The sequence below is a fragment of the Dendrobates tinctorius genome, unplaced genomic scaffold, assembly GCF_039654945.1.
Source record: "Dendrobates tinctorius isolate UK_male_01 unplaced genomic scaffold, ASM3965494v1 ptg000038l, whole genome shotgun sequence".
NCBI classification, from domain to species: domain Eukaryota; kingdom Metazoa; phylum Chordata; class Amphibia; order Anura; family Dendrobatidae; genus Dendrobates; species Dendrobates tinctorius.
Genome location: NW_027361706.1, coordinates 25,061,697 through 25,082,007, shown reverse-complemented (window position 1 = coordinate 25,082,007; position 20,311 = coordinate 25,061,697). Strand labels below are relative to the sequence as shown.

At 52.0% G+C, this 20,311-nt stretch overlaps 1 long non-coding RNA gene across 1 annotated transcript in view; it reads left to right on the top strand.

Annotated features, from left to right (window-relative positions):
- The window catches only part of LOC141088373 (uncharacterized), a 46,266-nt gene extending 27,968 nt beyond the window's left edge, over window positions 1-18,298 (top strand). The window contains exons 4-6 of the long non-coding RNA XR_012231933.1: window positions 13,165-13,337; window positions 16,092-16,203; window positions 17,751-18,298. This is a non-coding gene — a long non-coding RNA (uncharacterized lncRNA). The remainder of the gene's footprint in view (window positions 1-13,164; window positions 13,338-16,091; window positions 16,204-17,750) is intronic.
- The last annotated feature ends 2,013 nt before the right edge of the window (window positions 18,299-20,311 follow it).

Below are 20,311 nucleotides of genomic sequence, written 5' to 3'. Positions count from 1 at the left end.
ATCGGAGGCTGATCGACCCCGGCCTCCAAACCGGAGGCTGATCGACCCCGGCCTCCAAACCGGAGGCTGATCGACCCCGGCCTCCAAACCGGAGGCTGAGCCACCCCGGCCTCCAAACCGGAGGCTGAGCCACCCCGGCCTCCAAATCCCCACCCACAAAATCGGACCCTGAGGGTATCCGGCCACAAAATCAGACCCTGAGGGGCCCCACCCACAAAATCGGACCCTGAGGGGCCCCACCCACAAAATCGGACCCTGAGGGGCCACACCCACAAAATAGGAGCCTGAGGGATCCCCACCAACAATTCAAGCCCTGAGTAGCCCAGGGCAAGGAATCAGATCCTGAGGCGCCCCACCCACCAAATCAGACCCTGAGGCCAAAGTGGCCCCTGAGAGGCACTCACAGTTAAAACGGATCCTGAGTTGAAAGTCTTGCAGAGGCAGCAAGCAAGTCTCTCTTAAAGGGGCAGCCCGGGCACCATTTCAAACCACTATCTGTACTTCCTTCAGGAAATACACATCTAGTTCTTCTTCTTCTTCTTTTCCAGTTGATTTCTGCAATTAATGCGGCCCGAACCGCTACACGCACAGACTCCGTTGAGGTGTCGTTTCGAAGCCAGCGTCCATGAGAGGTGTGCTAAGTATTTTTCGTGTCGATCGGATTTGTAGTTTTTGCGCAATTTGCGTTTGAAAATTTTTTTTCCCGTCATTGGAATGCACTGTCTCAATGCATTTGAATGGGGAAATTTTGCTATAGACAAAACATGCCCTGAGGCGATTGAAATGGCAGTTAAGCTCATTGATATGCGCAGGCAGACTCAGTTACTATGCCAACGCCTACGAACGTCACATGACCTCTCCAAGACAGAGCTTCTGCCACATAATATCAGCTCTTAAAGCAAAACCCACAGCACAAATGCAAATCTAGCTTCATCACATGACGTATGCCCCTGAGAGAGAATGTGCGCCAAAGTGGATTTAGAAGCCCATTGAGCCACCCTGGCTCTTAAAGGGCCGACGCGCCAAAGTGATTCTTAAAGAGCTGGCGCACCAAAATGAGTCTTAAAGGGCCGGCGTGCCAAATCGAAAGCTGAGTGACCCAAGGCTCCAAATCGGAGGCTGATAGACCCGGCCTACAAAAAGGAGACTGAGCCACCCTGGCATCCAAATTGGACCCAGAGTGGCCCCGCCCACCAAATCAGACCCAGAGTGGCCCCACCCACCAAATTGGACCCTGAGGGGCCCCACCCACAAAATCGGACCCTAAGGGGCCCCACCCACAAAATCGGACCCTGAGGGGCCCCGGCCACAAAATCGGACCCTGAGGGGCCCCACCCACAAAATCGGACCCTGAGGGGATCCGGCCACAACATCAGACCCTGAGGGGACCCGGCCACAACATCGGACCCTGAGGGGCCCCACTCACAAAATCGGACCCTGAGGGGCCCCACCCACAAAATCGGACCCTGAGGGGCTCCAACCACAAAATCGGACCCTGAGGGGCCCCGGCCACAAAATCGGACCCTGAGGGGCCCCGGCCACAAAATCGGACCCTGAGGGGCCCCGGCCACAAAATCGGAGCCTGAGGGGCCCCGCCTACAAAATTGAACCCTGAGGGGCCCCAACCACAAAATCGGATCCTGAGGGGCCCCACCCACAAAATCGGATCCTGAGGGGCCCCAACCACAATATCAGACCCTGAGGGGCCCCACCCACAAAATCAGACCCTGAGGGCCCCGGTCACAAAATTGGATCCTGAGGGGCCCCAACCACAAAATTGAACCCTGAGGGGCCCCAACCACAAAATTGGACCCTGAGGGGCCCCACCCACAAAATTGGACCCTGAGGGGCCCCACCCACAAAATTGGACCCTGAGGGGCCCCGGCCAAAAAACTGGACCCTGAGGGTCCCCACCCACAAAATTGGACCCTGAGGGGCCCCGGCCACAAAATCGGACCCTGAGGGGCCCCGGCCACAAAATCAGATCCTGAGGGGCCCCAACCACAAAATCGGACCCTGAGAGGCTCCGGACACAAAATCGGACCCTGAGGGGCCCCAACCACAAAATCGGACCCTGAGAGGCACCGGCCACAAAATCGGACCCTGAGGGGCCCCGGTCACAAAATCGGACCCTGAGGGGCCCAACCCACAAAATCACTCAGTGTCCCCGCCCACCAAATTGGACCTTGAAGTGCCCCGCCCACCAAATCAGACCCAGAGTGGCCCCGCCCACCAAATCAGACCCAGAGTGGCCCCGCCCACCAAATTGGACCCTGAGGGGCCCCGCCCACCAAATCGGACCCTGAGGGGCCCTGCCCACCAAATCGGACCCTGAGGGGGCCCGCCCACCAAATCAGACCCTGAGGGGCCCCGCCCACCAATTCGGACCCTGAGGGGCCCGGCCCACTAAATCGGATTCTGAAAGGCCCCAACCACAAAATCGGACCCTGAGGGGCCCCGCTGACCAAATTGAACTCTGAGGGGCCCCACTCACCAAATCGGACCCTGAGTGGACCCGCCCACCAAATTGGACCCTGAGTGGCCCTGCCCACCAAATCGGACCCTGAGTGGCCCCACCCACAAAATCGGACCCTGAGGTGCCCCGGCCACAAAATCAGACCCAGAGGGGCCCCACCCACAAAATCGGGCCCTGAGGGGTCCCACCCACAAAATCGGACCCTGAGGCCAAAGTGGCCCCTGAGAGGCACCCACAGTTAAAACGGATCCTGAGTTGAAAGTCTTGCAGGGGCAGCAGGCAAGTCTCTCTTAAAGGGGCAGGCCGGGCACCATTTCAAACCACTATCTGTACTTCCTTCAGGAAATACACATCTAGTTATAGTGGTTTGAAAAACCACTATATTGTAATCCGAACGCTGCTATCTTATTCTTCTTCTTATTTTCCAGTTGATTTCCGCAATTAATGCGGCCCGAACCGCTACACGCACAGACTCCGTTGAGGTGTCGTTTCGAAGCCAGCGTCCATGAGAGGTGTGCTAAGTATTTTTCGTGTCGATTGGATTTGTAGTTTTTGCGCAATTTGCGTTTGAAAATTTTTTTTCCCGTCATTGGAATGCACTGTCTCAATGCATTTGAATGGGGAAATTTTGCTATAGACAAAACATGCCCTGAGGTGATTGAAATGGCAGTTAAGCTCATTGATATGCGCAGGCAGACCCAGTTACTATGCCAACGCCTACGAACGTCACATGACCTCTCCAAGACAGAGCTTCTGCCACATAATATCAGCTCTTAAAGCAAAACCCACAGCACAAATGCAAATCTAGCTTCATCACATGATGTATGCCCCTGAGAGAGAATGTGCGCCAAAGTGGATTTAGAAGCCCATTGAGCCACCCTGGCTCTTAAAGGGCCAACGCGCCAAAGTGATTCTTAAAGAGCTGGCGCACCAAAATGAGTCTTAAAGGGCCGGCGTGCCAAATCGAAAGCTGAGTGACCCAAGGCTCCAAATCGGAGGCTGATAGACCCGGCCTACAAAAAAGAGGCTGAGCCACCCTGGCATCCACATTGGACCCAGAGTGGCCCCGCCCACCAAATCAGACCCAGAGTGGCCCCACCCACCAAATTGGACCCTGAGGGGCCCCACCCACAAAATCGGACCCTAAGGGGCCCCACCCACAAAATCGGACCCTGAGGGGCCCCGGCCACAAAATCGGACCCTGAGGGGCCCCACCCAAAAAATCGGACCCTGAGGGGATTCGGCCACAAAATCAGACCCTGAGGGGACCTGGCCACAACATCGGACCCTGAGGGGCCCCACTCACAAAATCGGACCCTGAGGGGCCCCACCCACAAAATCGGACCCTGAGGGGCCCCAACCACAAAATCGGACCCTGAGGGGCCCCGGCCACAAAATCGGACCCTGAGGGGCCCCGGCCACAAAATCGGACCCTGAGGGGCCCCGCCTACAAAATTGAACCCTGAGGGGCCCCAACCACAAAATCGGATCCTGAGGGGCCCCACCCACAAAATCGGATCCTGAGGGGCCCCAACCACAATATCGGACCCTGAGGGGCCCCACCCACAAAATCAGACCCTGAGGGCCCCGGTCACAAAATTGGATCCTGAGGGGCCCCAACCACAAAATTGAACCCTGAGGGGCCCCAACCACAAAATTGGACCCTGAGGGGCCCCACCCACAAAATTGGACCCTGAGGGGCCCCACCCACAAAATTGGACCCTGAGGGGCCCCAACCACAAAATTGAACCCTGAGGGGCCCCAACCACAAAATCGGACCCTGATGGGCCCCACCCACAAAATTGGACCCTGAGGGGCCCCACCCACAAAATTGGACCCTGAGGGGCCCCACCCACAAAATTGGACCCTGAGGGGCCCCACCCACAAAATTGGACCCTGAGGGGCCCCACCCACAAAATTGGACCCTGAGGGGCCCCGGCCACAAAATCGGACCCTGAGGGGCCCTGGCCACAAAATCAGATCCTGAGGGGCCCCAAACACAAAATCGGACCCTGAGAGGCTCCGGACACAAAATCGGACCCTGAGGGGCCCCAACCACAAAATCGGACCCTGAGAGGCACCGGCCACAAAATCAGACCCTGAGGGGCCCCGGCCACAAAGTCGGACCCTGAGGGGGCCAACCCACAAAATCACTCAGTGTCCCCGCCCACCAAATTGGACCCTGAAGGGCCCCGCCCACCAAATCGGACCCAGAGTGGCCCCGCCCACCAAATCAGACCCAGAGTGGCCCCGCCCACCAAATCGGACCCTGAGGGGCCCCGCCCACCAAATCTGACCCTGAGGGGCCCCGCCCATGAAATCGAACCCTGAGGGGCCCCGCCCATCAAATCGAACCCTGAGGAGCCCCGCCCACCAAATCAGACCCTGAGGGGGCCCCGCCCACCAATTCAGACCCTGAGGGGCCCCGCCCACTAAATCGGATTCTGAAAGGCCCCATCCACAAAATCGGACCCTGAGGGGCCCTGCTGACCAAATTGAACTCTGAGGGGCCCCGCCCACCAAATCGGACCCTGAGTGGCCCCGCCCACCAAATTGGACCCTGAGTGGCCCCGCCCACCAAATCGGACCCTGAGTGGCCCCGTCCACCAAATCGGTCCCTAAGGGGCCCCACCCACAAAATCGGACCCTGAGGTGCCCCGGCCACAAAATCGGACCCAGAGGGGCTCCACCGACAAAATCGGGCCCTGAGGGGTCCCACCCACAAAATCGGACCCTGAGGCCAAAGTGGCCCCTGAGAGGCACCCACAGTTAAAACGGATCCTGAGTTGAAAGTCTTGCAGGGGCAGCAGGCAAGTCTCTCTTAAAGGGGCAGCCCGGGCACCATTTCAAACCACTATCTGTACTTCCTTCAGGAAATACACATCTAGTTCTTCTTCTTCTTATTATTATTATTATTATTAAGTTGATTTCCGCAATTAATACAGCCCGAACCGCTACACGCACAGACTCCGTTGAGGTGTCGTTTCGAAGCCAGCGTCCATGAGAGATGTGCTAAGTATTTTTCGTGTCGATCGGATTTGTAGTTTTTGCGCAATTTGCGTTTGAAAATTTTTTTTCCCGTCATTGGAATGCACTGTCTCCAATGCTTTTCAATGGGAAGCTTAAAACGTGCCCTGAGGCGATTGAAATGGCAGTTGAGCTCATTGATATGCGCAGGCAGACTCAGTTACTATGCCAACGCCTACGAACGTCACATGACCTCTCCAAGACAGAGCTTCTGCCACATAATATCAGCTCTTAAAGCAAAACCCACAGCACAAATGCAAATCTAGCTTCATCATATGACACATGCCCCTGAGAGAGAATGTGTGCGCCAAAGTGGATTTAGAAGCCCAGTGAGCCACCCTGGCTCTTAAAGGGCCGACGCGCCAAAGTGATTCTTAAAGAGCTGGCGCACCAAAATGAGTCTTAAAGGGCCGGCGCGCCAAATCGAAAGCTGAGTGACCCAAGGCTCCAAATCGGAGGCTGATAGACCCTGGCCTACAAAAAGGAGGCTGAGCAACCCTGGCATCCAAATCGGACCCAGAGTGGCCCCGCCCACCAAATCGGACCCAGAGTGGCCCCGGCCACAAAATCAGACCCTGACCGGCCCCGGCCGCAAAATCGGACCCTGAGGGGCCCCGGCCACAAAATCGGACCCTGAGGGACCCCACCTACAAAATTGAACCCTGAGGGGCCCCAACCACAAAATCGGACCCTGAGGGGCCCCAACCACAAAATCGGACCCTGAGGGGCCCCAACCACAAAATCGGACCCTGAGAGACCCCGGCCACAAAATCGAACCCAGAGTGGCCCCACCCACAAAATTGGACCCTGGGGGCCCCGCCCACCAAATCGGACCCTGAGGGGCCCCGCCCTCAAAATCGGACCCTGAGTAGACCCGGCCACAAAATCAGACCCTGAGGGGCCCCAACCACAAAATCGGACCCTGAGGGGCCCCGGCCACAAAATCGGACCCTGAGGGACCCCACCCTCAAAATCAGATCCTGAGGGGCCCAACCAACAAAATCGGACCCTGAGGGGCCCCAGCCACAAAATCGGACCCTGAGGGGCCCCAGCCACAAAATCGGACCCTGAGGGGCTCCACCCACAAAATCGGACCCTGAGCGCCCCCAACCACAAAATCGGACCCTGAGGGGCCCCAACCCCAAAATCGGACCCTGAGGGGCCCCGGCCACAAAATCGGACCCTGAGAGACCCCGGCCACAAAATCGAACCTTGAGGGGCCCCACCCACAAAATTGGACCCTGAGGGGCCCCGCAAACCAAATCGGACTCTGAGGGGCCCCAGCCACAAAATCGGACCCTGAGGGGCCCCGGCCACAAAATCGGACCCTGAGGGTCCCCGGCCACAAAATCGGACCCTGAGGGGCCCCGGCCACAAAATCGGACCCTGAGGGGCCCCGGCCACAAAATCGGACCCTGAGGGGTCCCGGCCACAAAATCGGACCCTGAGGGATCCCAGCCACAAAATCGGACCCTGAGGGGCCCCGGCCACCAAATCGGACCCTGAGGGGCCCCGCCCACCAAATCGGACCCTGAGGGGCACTACCCACTAAATCGGACCGAGAGAGGCCACGCCCACCAAATCGGACTCTGAGGAGCCCCGCCCACCAAATCAGACCCCGAGGGGCCCCGCCCACCAAATCAGACCCCGAGGGGCCCCGCCCACCTAATCAGACCCTGAGGGGCCCCGCCCACCAAATCAGACCCAGAGTGGCCCCGCCCACCAAAATGGACCCAGGGGGCTCCACCCACAAAATCAGACCCTAAGGGGCCCCACCCACAAAATCGGACCCTGAGTAGACCCGGCCACAAAATCAGACCCTGAGGGGCCCCAACCACAAAATCGGACCCTGAGGGGCCCCGGCCACAAAATCGGACCCTGAGGTGCCCCACCCACAAAATCGGACCCTGAGGGGCCCCGGCCACAAAATCGGAACCTGAAGGGCCCCGGCCACAAAATCGGACCCTGAGCGGCCCATCCACAAAATCGGACCCTAAGGGGCCCCACCCACAAAATCGGACCCTGAGTAGACCCCCGGCCACAAAATCAGACCCTGAGGGGCCCCAACCACAAAATCGGACCCTGAGGGGCCCCGGCCACAAAATCGGACCCTGAGGGGCCCCACCCACAAAATCGGACCCTGAGGGGCCCCGCCCACAAAATCGGATCCTGAAGGGCCCCGGCCACAAAATCGGACCCTGAGCGGCCCATCCACAAAATCGGACCCTAAGGGGCCCCAGCCACAAAATCGGGCCCTGAGGGGCTCCGGCCACAAAATCGGACCCTGAGGGGCCCCGGCCACAAAATCGGACCCTGAGGGGCCCCGGCCACAAAATCGGACCCTGAGGGGCCCCGGCCACAAAATCGGACCCTGAGGGGTCCCGGCCACAAAATCGGACCCTGAGGGATCCCAGCCACAAAATCGGACCCTGAGGGGCCCCGGCCACCAAATCGGACCCTGAGGGGCCCCGCCCACCAAATCGGACCCTGAGGGGCACTACCCACTAAATCGGACCGAGAGAGGCCACGCCCACCAAATCGGACTCTGAGGGGCCCCGCCCACCAAATCAGACCCAGAGTGGCCCCGCCCACCAAAATGGACCCAGGGGGCTCCACCCACAAAATCAGACCCTAAGGGGCCCCACCCACAAAATCGGACCCTGAGTAGACCCGGCCACAAAATCAGACCCTGAGGGGCCCCAACCACAAAATCGGACCCTGAGGGGCCCCGGCCACAAAATTGGACCCTGAGGGGCCCCACCCACAAAATCGGACCCTGAGGGGCCCCGGCCACAAAATCGGAACCTGAAGGGCCCCGGCCACAAAATCGGACCCTGAGCGGCCCATCCATAAAATCGGACCCTAAGGGGCCCCAGCCACAAAATCGGACCCTGAGTAGACCCGGCCACAAAATCAGACCCTGAGGGGCCCCAACCACAAAATCGGACCCTGAGGGGCCCCGGCCACAAAATCGGACCCTGAGGGGCCCCACCCACAAAATCGGACCCTGAGGGGCCCCGGCCACAAAATCGGAACCTGAAGGGCCCCGGCCACAAAATCGGACCCTGAGCGGCCCATCCACAAAATCGGACCCTAAGGGGCCCCAGCCACAAAATCGGACCCTAAGGGGCCCCGGCCACAAAATCGGACCCTGAGGGGCCCCGCCCACCAAATCGGACCCTGAGGGGCACTACCCACTAAATCGGACCGAGAGAGGCCACGCCCACCAAATCGGACTCTGAGGAGCCCCGCCCACCAAATCAGACCCCGAGGGGCCCCGCCCACCAAATCAGACCCCGAGGGGCCCCGCACACCAAATCATACCCTGAGGGGCCCTGCCCACCAAATTGGACCCAGAGTGGCCCCGCCCACCAAAATGGACCCAGGGGGCTCCACCCACAAAATCAGACCCTAAGGGGCCCCACCCACAAAATCGGACCCTGAGTAGACCCGGCCACAAAATCAGACCCTGAGGGGCCCCAACCACAAAATCGGACCCTGAGGGGCCCCGGCCACAAAATCGGACCCTGAGGGGCCCCACCCACAAAATCGGACCCTGAGGGGCCCCGGCCACAAAATCAGAACCTGAAGGGCCCCGGCCACAAAATCGGACCCTGAGCGGCCCATCCACAAAATCGGACCCTAAGGGGCCCCACCCACAAAATTGGACCCTGAGTAGACCCCCGGCCACAAAATCAGACCCTGAGGGGCCCCAACCACAAAATCGGACCCTGAGGGGCCCCGGCCACAAAATCGGACCCTGAGGGGCCCCACCCACAAAATCGGACCCTGAGGGGCCCCGGCCACAAAATCGGAACCTGAAGGGCCCCGGCCAAAAAATTGGACCCTGAGCGGCCCATCCACAAAATCGGACCCTAAGGGGCCCCAGCCACAAAATCGGACCCTGAGGAATCCCAGCCACTAATTCAAATCCTGAGGAGCCCAGGCCACCGAATCGGATCCTGAGGTGCCCCACACACCAAATCAGACCCTGAGGCCAAAGTGGCCCCTGAGAGGCACCCACATTTAAAATGGATCCTGAGTTGAAAGTCTTGCAGGGGCAGCAGCCAAGTCTTTCTTAAAGGGGCAGCCCAGGCACCATTTCAAACCACTATCTGTACTTCCTTCAGAAAATACACATCTAGTTTATTTATGAAGTTTTAATAATAATGCAATAATGCACCCCCCAATCCTGATATACATGGTCCTCTCACCCCCCAATTCTGATGTGCATGGTACCCCTCCCCCTATCCTGGTATGCATGGTCCCCTCACGCCCCAATCCTGATATGCATGGTCCCCTCACCCCTCAATCATGATATGCATGGTACCCCTCACCCCCCAAATCCTGGTAACCATAGTCCCCTCACCCTCCAAACCAGGAATGCATGGTCCTCTCACCCCTCTTTCCTGGTAAGCATGGTCCCCTCACCCCCCTTTCCTGGTATGCATGATCCCCCTCACACCCTTTCCTGGCATGCATGGTCCCCGAAACCCCCTTTACTGGTATGCATAGTCCCCTCATGCCCCAATCCTGATATGCATGGTCCCCTCACCCCCCAATCCTGATATGCATGGTCCCCTCACCCCCCAATCCTGGTAAGCATGGTCCCCTCACCCTCCAATCCTGGAATGCATGGTCCCCTCACCCCCCAATCCTGATATGCATGGTCCCCTCACCCCCCAATCCTGGTAAGCATGGTCCCCTCACCCCCCAATCCTGATATGCATGGTCCCCTCACCCCCCAATCCTGGTATGCATGGTCCCCTCACCCCCCAATCCTGGTATGCATGGTCCCCTCACCCTCCAATCCTGGTATGCATGGTCACCCTCACCTCCCTATCCTGGTATGCATGGTCACTCTCACCCCCCTTTCCTGGTATGCATGGTCAACCTCACCCCCTATTCTGGTATGCATGGTCACCCTCACCCCCCTTTCCTGGGGTGCATGGTCAACCTCACCCCCCTTTCCTGGTATGCATGGTCACCCTCACCCCCCATCCTGGTATGCATGGTCACCCTCACCCCCGTTTCCTGGTATGCATGGTCAACCTCACCCCCTATTCTGGTATGCATGGTCACCCTCACCCCCCTTTCCTGGTATGCATGGTCAACCTCACCCCCCTATCTTGGTATGCATGGTCACCCTCACCCCCCTGTCCTGGTATGCATGGTCACCCTCACCCTCCTATCCTGGTATGCAGGGTCACCCTCACCCTCCTATCCTGGTATGCATGGTCAACCTCACCCCCCTATCCTGGTATGCATGGTCAACCTCACCCCCCTATCCTGGTATGCATGGTCCCCTAACCCCCTTTACTGGTATGCATGGTCCCCCCTCTTTGCTGGTATGCATGGTCTCCTCACCCCCCTTTGCTGGTATGCATGGTCCCCTCACCCCCAAATCCTGGTATGCATGGTCCCCTCACCCTCCAATCCTGGTATGCATGGTCACCCTCACCTCCCTATCCTGGTATGCATGATCACTCTCACCCCCCTTTCCTGGTATGCATGGTCAACCTCACCCCCTATTCTGGTATGCATGGTCACCCTCACCCCCCTTTCCTGGGGTGCATGGTCAACCTCACCCCCCTTTCCTGGTATGCATGGTCAACCTCACCCCCCTTTCCTGGTATGCATGGTCACCCTCACCCCCCATCCTGGTATGCATGGTCACCCTCACCCCCCTTTCCTGGTATGCATGGTCAACCTCACCCCTATTCTGGTATGCATGGTCACCCTCACCCCCCTTTCCTGGTATGCATAGTCAACCTCACCCCCCTATCTTGGTATGCATGGTCACCCTCACCCCCCTATCCTGGTATGCATGGTCACCCTCACCCTCCTATCCTGGTATGCAGGGTCACCCTCACCCTACTATCCTGGTATGCATGGTCAACCTCACCCCCCTATCCTGGTATGCATGGTCAACCTCCCCCCCTATCCTGGTATGCATGGTCCCCTAACCCCCTTTACTGGTATGCATGGTCCCCCCTCTTTGCTGGTATGCATGGTCTCCTCACCCCCCTTTGCTGGTATGCATGGTCACCCTCACCCCCTATCCTGGTATGCATGGTCACCCTCACCCCCCTTTCCTGGTATGCGGTATGCATGGTCAACCTCAACCCCTATCCTGGTATGCATGGTCAACCTCACCCCCCTATCCTGGTATGCATGGTCACCCCTCTTTGCTGGTATGCATGGTCCCCTCACCCCCCTTTGCTGGTATGCATGACCACACTCACCCTCCTATCCTGGAATGCATGGTCAACCTCACCCCCCTATCCTGGTATGCATGGTCACCCTCACCCCCCTTTGCTGGTATGCATGATCACACTCACCCTCCTATCCTGGAATGCATGGTCAACCTCACCCCCCTATCCTGGTATGCATGGTCACCCTCACCCCCTTTTGCTGGTATGCATGGTCCCCTCCCCCTTTGCTGGTATGCATGGTCCCCCTCCCCCCTCCTTTGCTGGTATGCATGGTCCCCTCATCCCCCTTTACTGGTATGCATGGTCCCCTCACCCCCTTTGCTGGTATGCATGGTCACCCTCACCCCCCTTTCCTGGTATGCATGGTCACCCTCACCCCCCTTTCCTGGTATGCATGGTCCCCCTCCCCCCCTTTGCTGGTATGCATGGTCCCCCTCCCCTCCTTTGCTGGTATTCATGGTCCCCCCCTTTACTGGTATGCATGGTCCCATCACCCCCCTTTCATGGTATGCATGGTCAACCTCACCCCCCTATCCTGGTATGCATGGTCACCCTCACCCCCCTATCCTCTGTTAAAATAAAAAATAGTTATATGCTCACCTTCCGACGGCCCGCGATCTCCACTCCACGCGCCCGGCCTCGCGGTCCCAGTAATGCATTGTGCGAAACACCACTGATGACATCTCGCTCTCACAAGAGTGACGTCATCTCCAGTCTAAGGCGCAAGGCATAATTGGGACCGCGAGGCCGGGCGCGTGGAGTGGAGATCGGACGCCGTCAGAAGGTGAGTATAACCTTTTTAATTTTAATTCTATTTTTTACAGATGCGCTGTGCCCGATTGAGCGCTGCACCCGATTGCGCCTGCCGCTGATTGGTCGCGCCAGGCCTCGACCAATCAGCGGCAGTCGCAGCTTACCGTTACAAACAGCTGTGCAGTCAGTGCGGCGGGATTTCGGTTACAGACAGACAGACAGACATGATAAGACGATTATATATATAGATATGCTTTGATTACGGTATGTTCACTATTATTATGCTCTTATGTCGGTTTATGAATTATTTATTGATTACATGATCCCATTTCTTATATTACCACATATGACCGCTCTTGTGTTTGATATATTTTCAGGGGATAGACGATAGATAAACTGTAAATATATATATATATATATATATATATATATACACATACAGTATATATATATGTAAATATATATAAATATATATATATATATATATACACATACAGTATATATATATATATATATGTGTGTTTGTGTGTTTTTATATTATGGAATATATGTTTTAAACACATTTCATAAATAATAATGGTACTTTTTTCTTGTAGCATTTATGATTTACTTGTACCTATTTACCTTTTTGTGTGAATCGGTTATCTATAGTAAAGAATCTGAATAAATATTTCTGCATTTATTCTCTTCCAGGTTTAATCTGGAAGTCAACAAAAGAAGTAATGTGACCTTTTCATTCAGAGAAGGAGCGACATTTATCATTATTCTGCATAAAGTGTAGAAAGGTCATCCTCTACACAGGGATTTCGTAGGTTTTTACACATTGGATGATCATACATTTTCTGAAGGAGTCCATGGACTGCTAGGTAAACTTTGTTCCTATATTATACAGTATATACTGTGACTCTCAGAGTTTATTAGCGTGTTGCGTCATTTGAACAAGGCAAATATGTATCCGGCTTTCACTCAACATGTCATTGTTTAATCCTTTTGCAGCTAAAGATTTCTGGGCAATTGAAAATCCTATTACCTTGGGTTATTTTTACATGTCAGATATGAACTGTAAAAATCATTGCCAAATGCCTACTCACCTGCCTGTTTTGCCCAGATCTCTGCTGGCACAGAGCAGTCACTCCTGACAGTGATTCTGCAACATACGCTGATGTCACATCGACTGAACAACGGCTCCTCTTCTTCTCTGCTCTGTTGATGAGGTGTTATTGCTGATTAGAGATGGGCGAACCAAAACAGTAAAGTTCAGCATCTGTACCGAACACCTACTGTTCAGGCACGGACACCAAACACAAACTTCACCAGGAAGTCCGTATTACTGTCCGGGTTCGGCTGCCCGAACATCGAGTGTTTGTCACGTTTTCATGTGCATGACAGCGCAGAAAACACCTCTTCTGATCGTCAGCGGATGGGACTACTGCTTCCATCATCCGACACCTGCTACCGCGAATAACAGCAATAGCAGGAGCGGCTGATGGGAGTAAGCATTAGCCGACTCATGCACTTTAAATAAATTTAAAAAATAAAACGGCTTGGGTTCCCCTGTATTTTTGATAACCAGCCAGGCAAAACGCAAGCTGGGGGCTACAACCCTCAGCTATCAGCTTCAGAAAAGTTGATTACCAAGATTAGAGGGATCCCCACGCTGTTTTTTAATTATTTGAATAAATAATTTAAATTGCTTGGGGTCCTCCCATTTTTGACAACCAGCCTTGCTAAAGCAGACAGCTGGGGGCTAGTATTTTCCCCCCAGCCTAAAAATAATAGCCCGCAACCTTCCAGAAAAGGCGCATCTATTAGATGTGCCAATTCTGGAGCTTCGCCCGGCTCTTCCCACTTGCCCTGTAGCGGTCACAATTTGGGTTAATATTTGTGATGTTGATGTCACATTTTTATTGTCAGGTGACATCAAGCCCACGGCTTAGTAATGGAGAGGCGTCTATGAGACACCTATCCATTACTAATCCTATAGTTATATGGTAAATAAAGACACAGCCAGAATAAAGTCCTTTATTAGAAATAAAGCAAAACACACTTTTACTTTTTTATTTAAAAATAACAAGCACAATTAGGTGAGTATAACCCCTTATTCCACCAAAGCCCTTATTCTCCTATAATAAAACAAAAATAAAAAAACAACAATATGCCTCAACTCTCCGTTGTTGTGTCCCATGCCATAATCCATGTCTGGGGATAAACAGTTAAGAACCACTGGTTACTGAACTGCTGCAAGCGCAACCTCAGTGACCAGCGTTGACTTCATCGAGGTTACCTCCGGTCACTGAGGATGAGTTCTCAGCTGGGCTGAACTACGGTGACCTCAGTGAGATCCCCGCTAGCACCGTGAGAAAAACTCTCATTAGGTGTCGGCTAATAAATACACCCAAGCTCCGCTCCTGCTTTCGCTGTTATAAGCAGCAGCAGGTGTCGGATGATGGGAGCTGTAGTCCCATCCACTGAGACCAGTGACCGGAGATAAACTTTATACCTCTGATCACAGCTGAGCACTCACACTGTCTTTTGACAGCGTGGGAACCATCTCTCTAACCAGCGAAGAGGATTTCACTGTGGATCAGAAGCGGAGTTTGCTGCGCTGTCATGCACATGACAGCGTAGCAAACACTGGATGTTCGGGTCTCCCATTCAAGTGAATGGAGTCCGAGTTCAGGTTCAGATCCAGGTACTGTTCTGGTACCCAAACCAAAACTTCTTGTAACCCGCCGGACTCTAACATCCCAGTGTCCGCCCATCTCTTCTGCTGATGTCATGCTGATTGACAGTCAGCTCCCTGCAGTTAATCAGCATGACACTGGCAGTGACACCGATTGATAGGGCAGTACAGAAGATCTCCTCTCTTGACGTTGGGCAGCTGAATCACCGGTAGGAGCTGTCAGTGACCACACTGAGCTGGCGATGAGTTAAAACAGGCAGGTAGTTAGAAACCACCTGCCTGTTTTTCTTTATTTGGATCGTAATATTTGAACTGACCAGCGGGTTCCTGACTTGAGCATGACAGCGGCATAGCCACATATTCAGCTGTCATGCATGGGGTGGAAAAGCCAGTCCGTGCACTGCGTTCTGATCTCAGATGGATTTATATGACCGTCTGGATGCACTTATACCAATGTATTAGACCATTGTGTCCACACAATAGAATGATATATGCTTTGGATTAGACCTATATATTGCTGCTAAGTTAACTAACTACATGAGAACTAAACATAGGGTCAGTCATGTGATCTCGCACAAATAATGTCCGCCCGGGCATTCTGTACAAATACTGGGCTCACACATACCTGACGAGAACTAACATTGATATTTTATTTATGGTAAGCTTTTCTTTTGTCCAATTAAATGACTTTCATTGATCATCTAACCTTTTTTATTTTCATGATGCTTTGAAATCACTCTGATGTTGCAATTTAGCATTTTCGCCAAAAATTTGATTGATTAAAGGATTTGATAACTTGAACAAATGTTCAATACCGGGGCTAAACAAGGACAGGATCGTGCTCACCTATCCAAAGTGTCTGCACTTACCCAGCCATAAACATGTTTGCACATTTTTGTATTCAGTAAACCAACTTTCAATGTCTTGACTTTTTAAGGACAATTTTTTCATGGAATCAATTATGAAATTGACAACATTCATGAAGCTAATAATCCAGAGTAACCAGATGCAACAATGAAGGTGAAGGACAAGTTGCTGAATGGGACAAGGTAAGGAATATTTACAGTTAAATACAACCAAAGTAGGCAATCAGTTGATCCAGATCTGCTGGTAAATCTCTGACTGAACTTGAGATTCTCAACAATGAAGTCTCTTCAGTTCATGGTCTTAAAATGAACACTACCTGTGCGCAAGCAATGGTGGTGGTGTTGGACGGGGCAATGAAAAGCATTATGAAAGATACCTATTCCAGCGTCGTCCATATCACCTAAATTCAGCATGTATTGATAGTGATATTAGGTCTGCAAGTGCACTGCTGTTGCCATCTTCTTCTGTCTCTGCAGTCAGTCAAGAAGTGGAGGGCAGCACCAGATCAATAAAGGCTAAGAGGTGCCACATGCTAGAAGTGCACTGATACATGCACTAGTGCATTTGCACACCTAATTTGCATATTATTAAAACCCAAATTTCTGCATAACGCTGCAGCAGATGGCATTGAAATAGGTATCTTTCATATGTGATGGGCGTTGCCACTTCGCTATGGCAGTGACAAAAAAAGTGAGCGTTCATGACGCCAGGGTGCAGGTAATTAACCTCTGCTTCCTGGTAGTGTGATGTAATGTGGTGCACTGCAAATAGTCCAGAAAAACTATGCCTGAGGGAAGAGGCCTAAGAATCTCGAAAGATTGCTTTTTAACATCATTTATTTTATTTTTGTTACCCATTAAAATTCATCATAACCACAAGATTATCTTGTTTTTCCCAATGAGAGCAATCTAGATGCACTGACACATGCCTGATGGGATCCTGTATGGGGAAACTTTTCATTTATGGAAATGGAGATCGCTGTGTGTGACAACTATCAGCGACCGCCCCCCTGCCGGGTATCACTGATCGTGCTCAAAAGCCCTGGACTTTTTTTTGATCGTTGGTCTCCTGCTGGCCAGCACGCATCGCTGCTTGTGGCAGGCGGGAGAGCAACGATCAGCGAGCTCCCAGCTCGTATCCAAGGTAAACAGTGGTTTCTTAGTGCAGCGCGGCACTTAGAAACCCGCAGTGTGCCTTTTATACCAGCGCGCTGGTGCAGGGAGCTTAGAAACCCGCTGTTTACCTTGAATACGAGCTCCCTGCAGCAGCCCGCTGGTATCTAAGGTACACAGCGACCCGAGCGCTCTTCGTCGCTGGTGCTGATTGCTGGTGAAGCTGTCTGTTTGGCAGCTCACCAGCGATCATGTAGCGACTCACCAGCGATCCTGACAAGTTCATATCGTTGTCGGGATCGCTGGTGAGTCACTATGTGTGATGGGGCCCTAACTCTGCTGCTATAAGGATGAGGAAGACAAAACGATATAGGTAGAAGTAAAGAAAAAACTTTGATGGCTGGCACATTGTAGTGATTTGTTTTGGAATGCAATCGTAATCTTGGGTAAATAAAGCACTTTGTAATTTTGCACGAGAATAGTCTAAGTTTATTGAAATGAAAGTTTCTGTTTAACTATAAATAAACAGTATATCTCTATTTTACATATATTTTCTTCACCATTATTGCTGACATTATTATGTATACTGATTTATTATTAATGTGTTTTACTTTTAGGGGTGTACAAAAAGACTACCGAAAAGACCCCAAGAATGGCATCAAAGTTCCCTGCTGGTTTGTGCATTTCACCAGAGAAGGCCTGATTGATGGAAACCATACTGATTACATTGTACCTGATATTTTTAGTTTTGGTTGTTAGAAGAGATTGTACTCATCTGCATTGAATCTCAGAGTTTTCATCGCTTAATTAACAATATAGTGAATTTTGTACTTAAACGGAATCTATCAGAAGGTTTTTGCTATTTAATCAGAGGACAGCCTCATGTAAGGGCTGGGACACAGATATCAGGGTCTCACTTATTAGGCTGTGTGCTGTTGCTTTCATACAATGACTGTTTTATCACCGGGAGATTATCACTGCCTGGACTGCAGCTCCTGTAGGTCATCCCACCACACCCTTCCTCAGATAAGCAGCTCACTGTCAATAGACAATGTACACAACAAGCTGTTGGTTAGCTTTCTGAGCTAAGCTACTTGTTATGTCTAAAAATTCTGATTGTGTCACAACTTCTGCACCCAGTAAACTCAGTGATACATTGTTGGAATCAGGGCCTCTTTTCCTATATTATGCTGCTATGAGATGAGATAGCAAACCCTGGTGACAGATTCCTTTTAAAGATGCACTCCAGCTATTTTAATGTATTTATACAGTATAGTGCAGTGTAGGCTATGTTAGAATAGTAAAGAATACTGCTGATATTGGCCAATCAGAGAGCAGCTTTTGTTTTTCATGAGAAGAATACAAAATGAAAGCTGCACTGTGATTGGTTACTATAAGCAGCAAGAACAGGGATTTGTTTAGACGGCTCCATAAGTCATCAGTTACATCTTTAGCTGCATGGGAGACTGTACAGAAAGGCAGGGAAGGTGGAGCAATATAGTGAGGATAGGCATCTGACGACTGTCAAGAGGGTTTTGATAGATGGTGACTTTGGTGGGTAGATTTTAGCTCATGAATTGAAATGTTATTCTTACTTGACATCATATGACTCAATTTCCTATATTGAAGGAGAGAAAAAGGTATAAGTGTAGCAAAAGTGGGATATAATTAAACAATGACTATACTGATGGTAAGTACGCAAAGAAAAGTACCTGAAATATTTCTTTACGCTGTGTGCCCAGGAGTTTTTTGATGCTGCAAATTTTCCCTGCTTCAAAAATCTGCCATCTTACAGTTCCAGCATAGTGGATGGGATTTATAGAAACTCTCACTCCCACTGTACTTTTTTTCATATACTTTGTAAACTGACATGTGGTATTTGTTTCAAATCTACAACATGTGCAGACTACATATATTTTTACCCGAGGATTTTCCACATCTAATGCAATTCTATGGGGAACATTCGCACAAACAGTGGAGAAAAAAAGTATTTAGTCAGCCACCAATTGTGCAAGTTCTCCCACTTAAAAAGATGAGAGAGGCCTGTAATTGACATCATAGGTAGACCACAACTATGAGAGTCAAAATGAGAAGCCAAATCCGGAAAATCACCTTGTCTGATTCGGCAAGATTTATTTTGCAAATTATGGTAGAAAATAAGTATTTGGTCTTCACAAGGTTGGCATACACTGTTGGTGGTATGGTGGCCCATTCCTCCATGTAGATCTCGTCTAGAGCAGTGATGTTTTGGGCCTGTCACTGGGCAAAACACACTTTCAACTCCCTCCAAAGGTTTTCTATGGGGTTGAGATCTGGAGACTGGCTAGGCCACTCCAGGACCTCCATATGCATCTTACGAAGCCTCTCCTACGTTGCCCTGGCGGTGTGCTTGGCATCATTATCATGCTGAAAGACCCATCCACGTTTCATCTTCAATGCCCTTGCTGATGGAAGAAAGGTTTACACTCAAAATCTCACGATACATGGCCACATTCATTCTGTCATGTACACGGATCAGTTGTCCTGGTCTCTTTGCAGAGAAACAGCTTCAAAGCATGATTTTGCCACCCCCATGCTTCACAGTAGGTATGGTGGTCTTTGGATGCAACACAGCATTCTTTCTCCTCCAAACACAACGAGTTTTGTTTCTACCAAACACTTCTAATTTGGTTTCATCAGACCATATGACTTTCTCCCAATACTCTTCTGGATAATTGAAACTTCAGACAGGCCCGAACATGTACTGGCTCTTTTTATATGTTCTCTTTGTTTGTGTAGAACAGCATTATTGAATTTGATCTAGATGCTATAATTTGATTTATGTATACTTCTAGGAAATCATTGTTTGATTGGAGTAGTTAGACATACTTCTTGCTTATGTTTTGCATCTCCTACAAGGGATTAACTTTTGTTGATGTACTGGCTTAAGCAGGGGGACACGTCTGGCATTGCAGGATTTGAGTCCCTGGCAGCGTAGTGTGTTACTGATGGTAGCTTTTCTTACGGTGGTCCCAGCTCTATGCAGATCATTCACTAGGTCCCCGTGTGGTTCTGGGATTTTTGATCACTGTTCTTGTGATCATTATGACCCCACAGGGTGAGATCTTGCTTGGAGCCCCAGATCGAGGGAGATTATCAGTGGTCGTGTATGTCTTCCATTTTCTTATTATTGAACCCA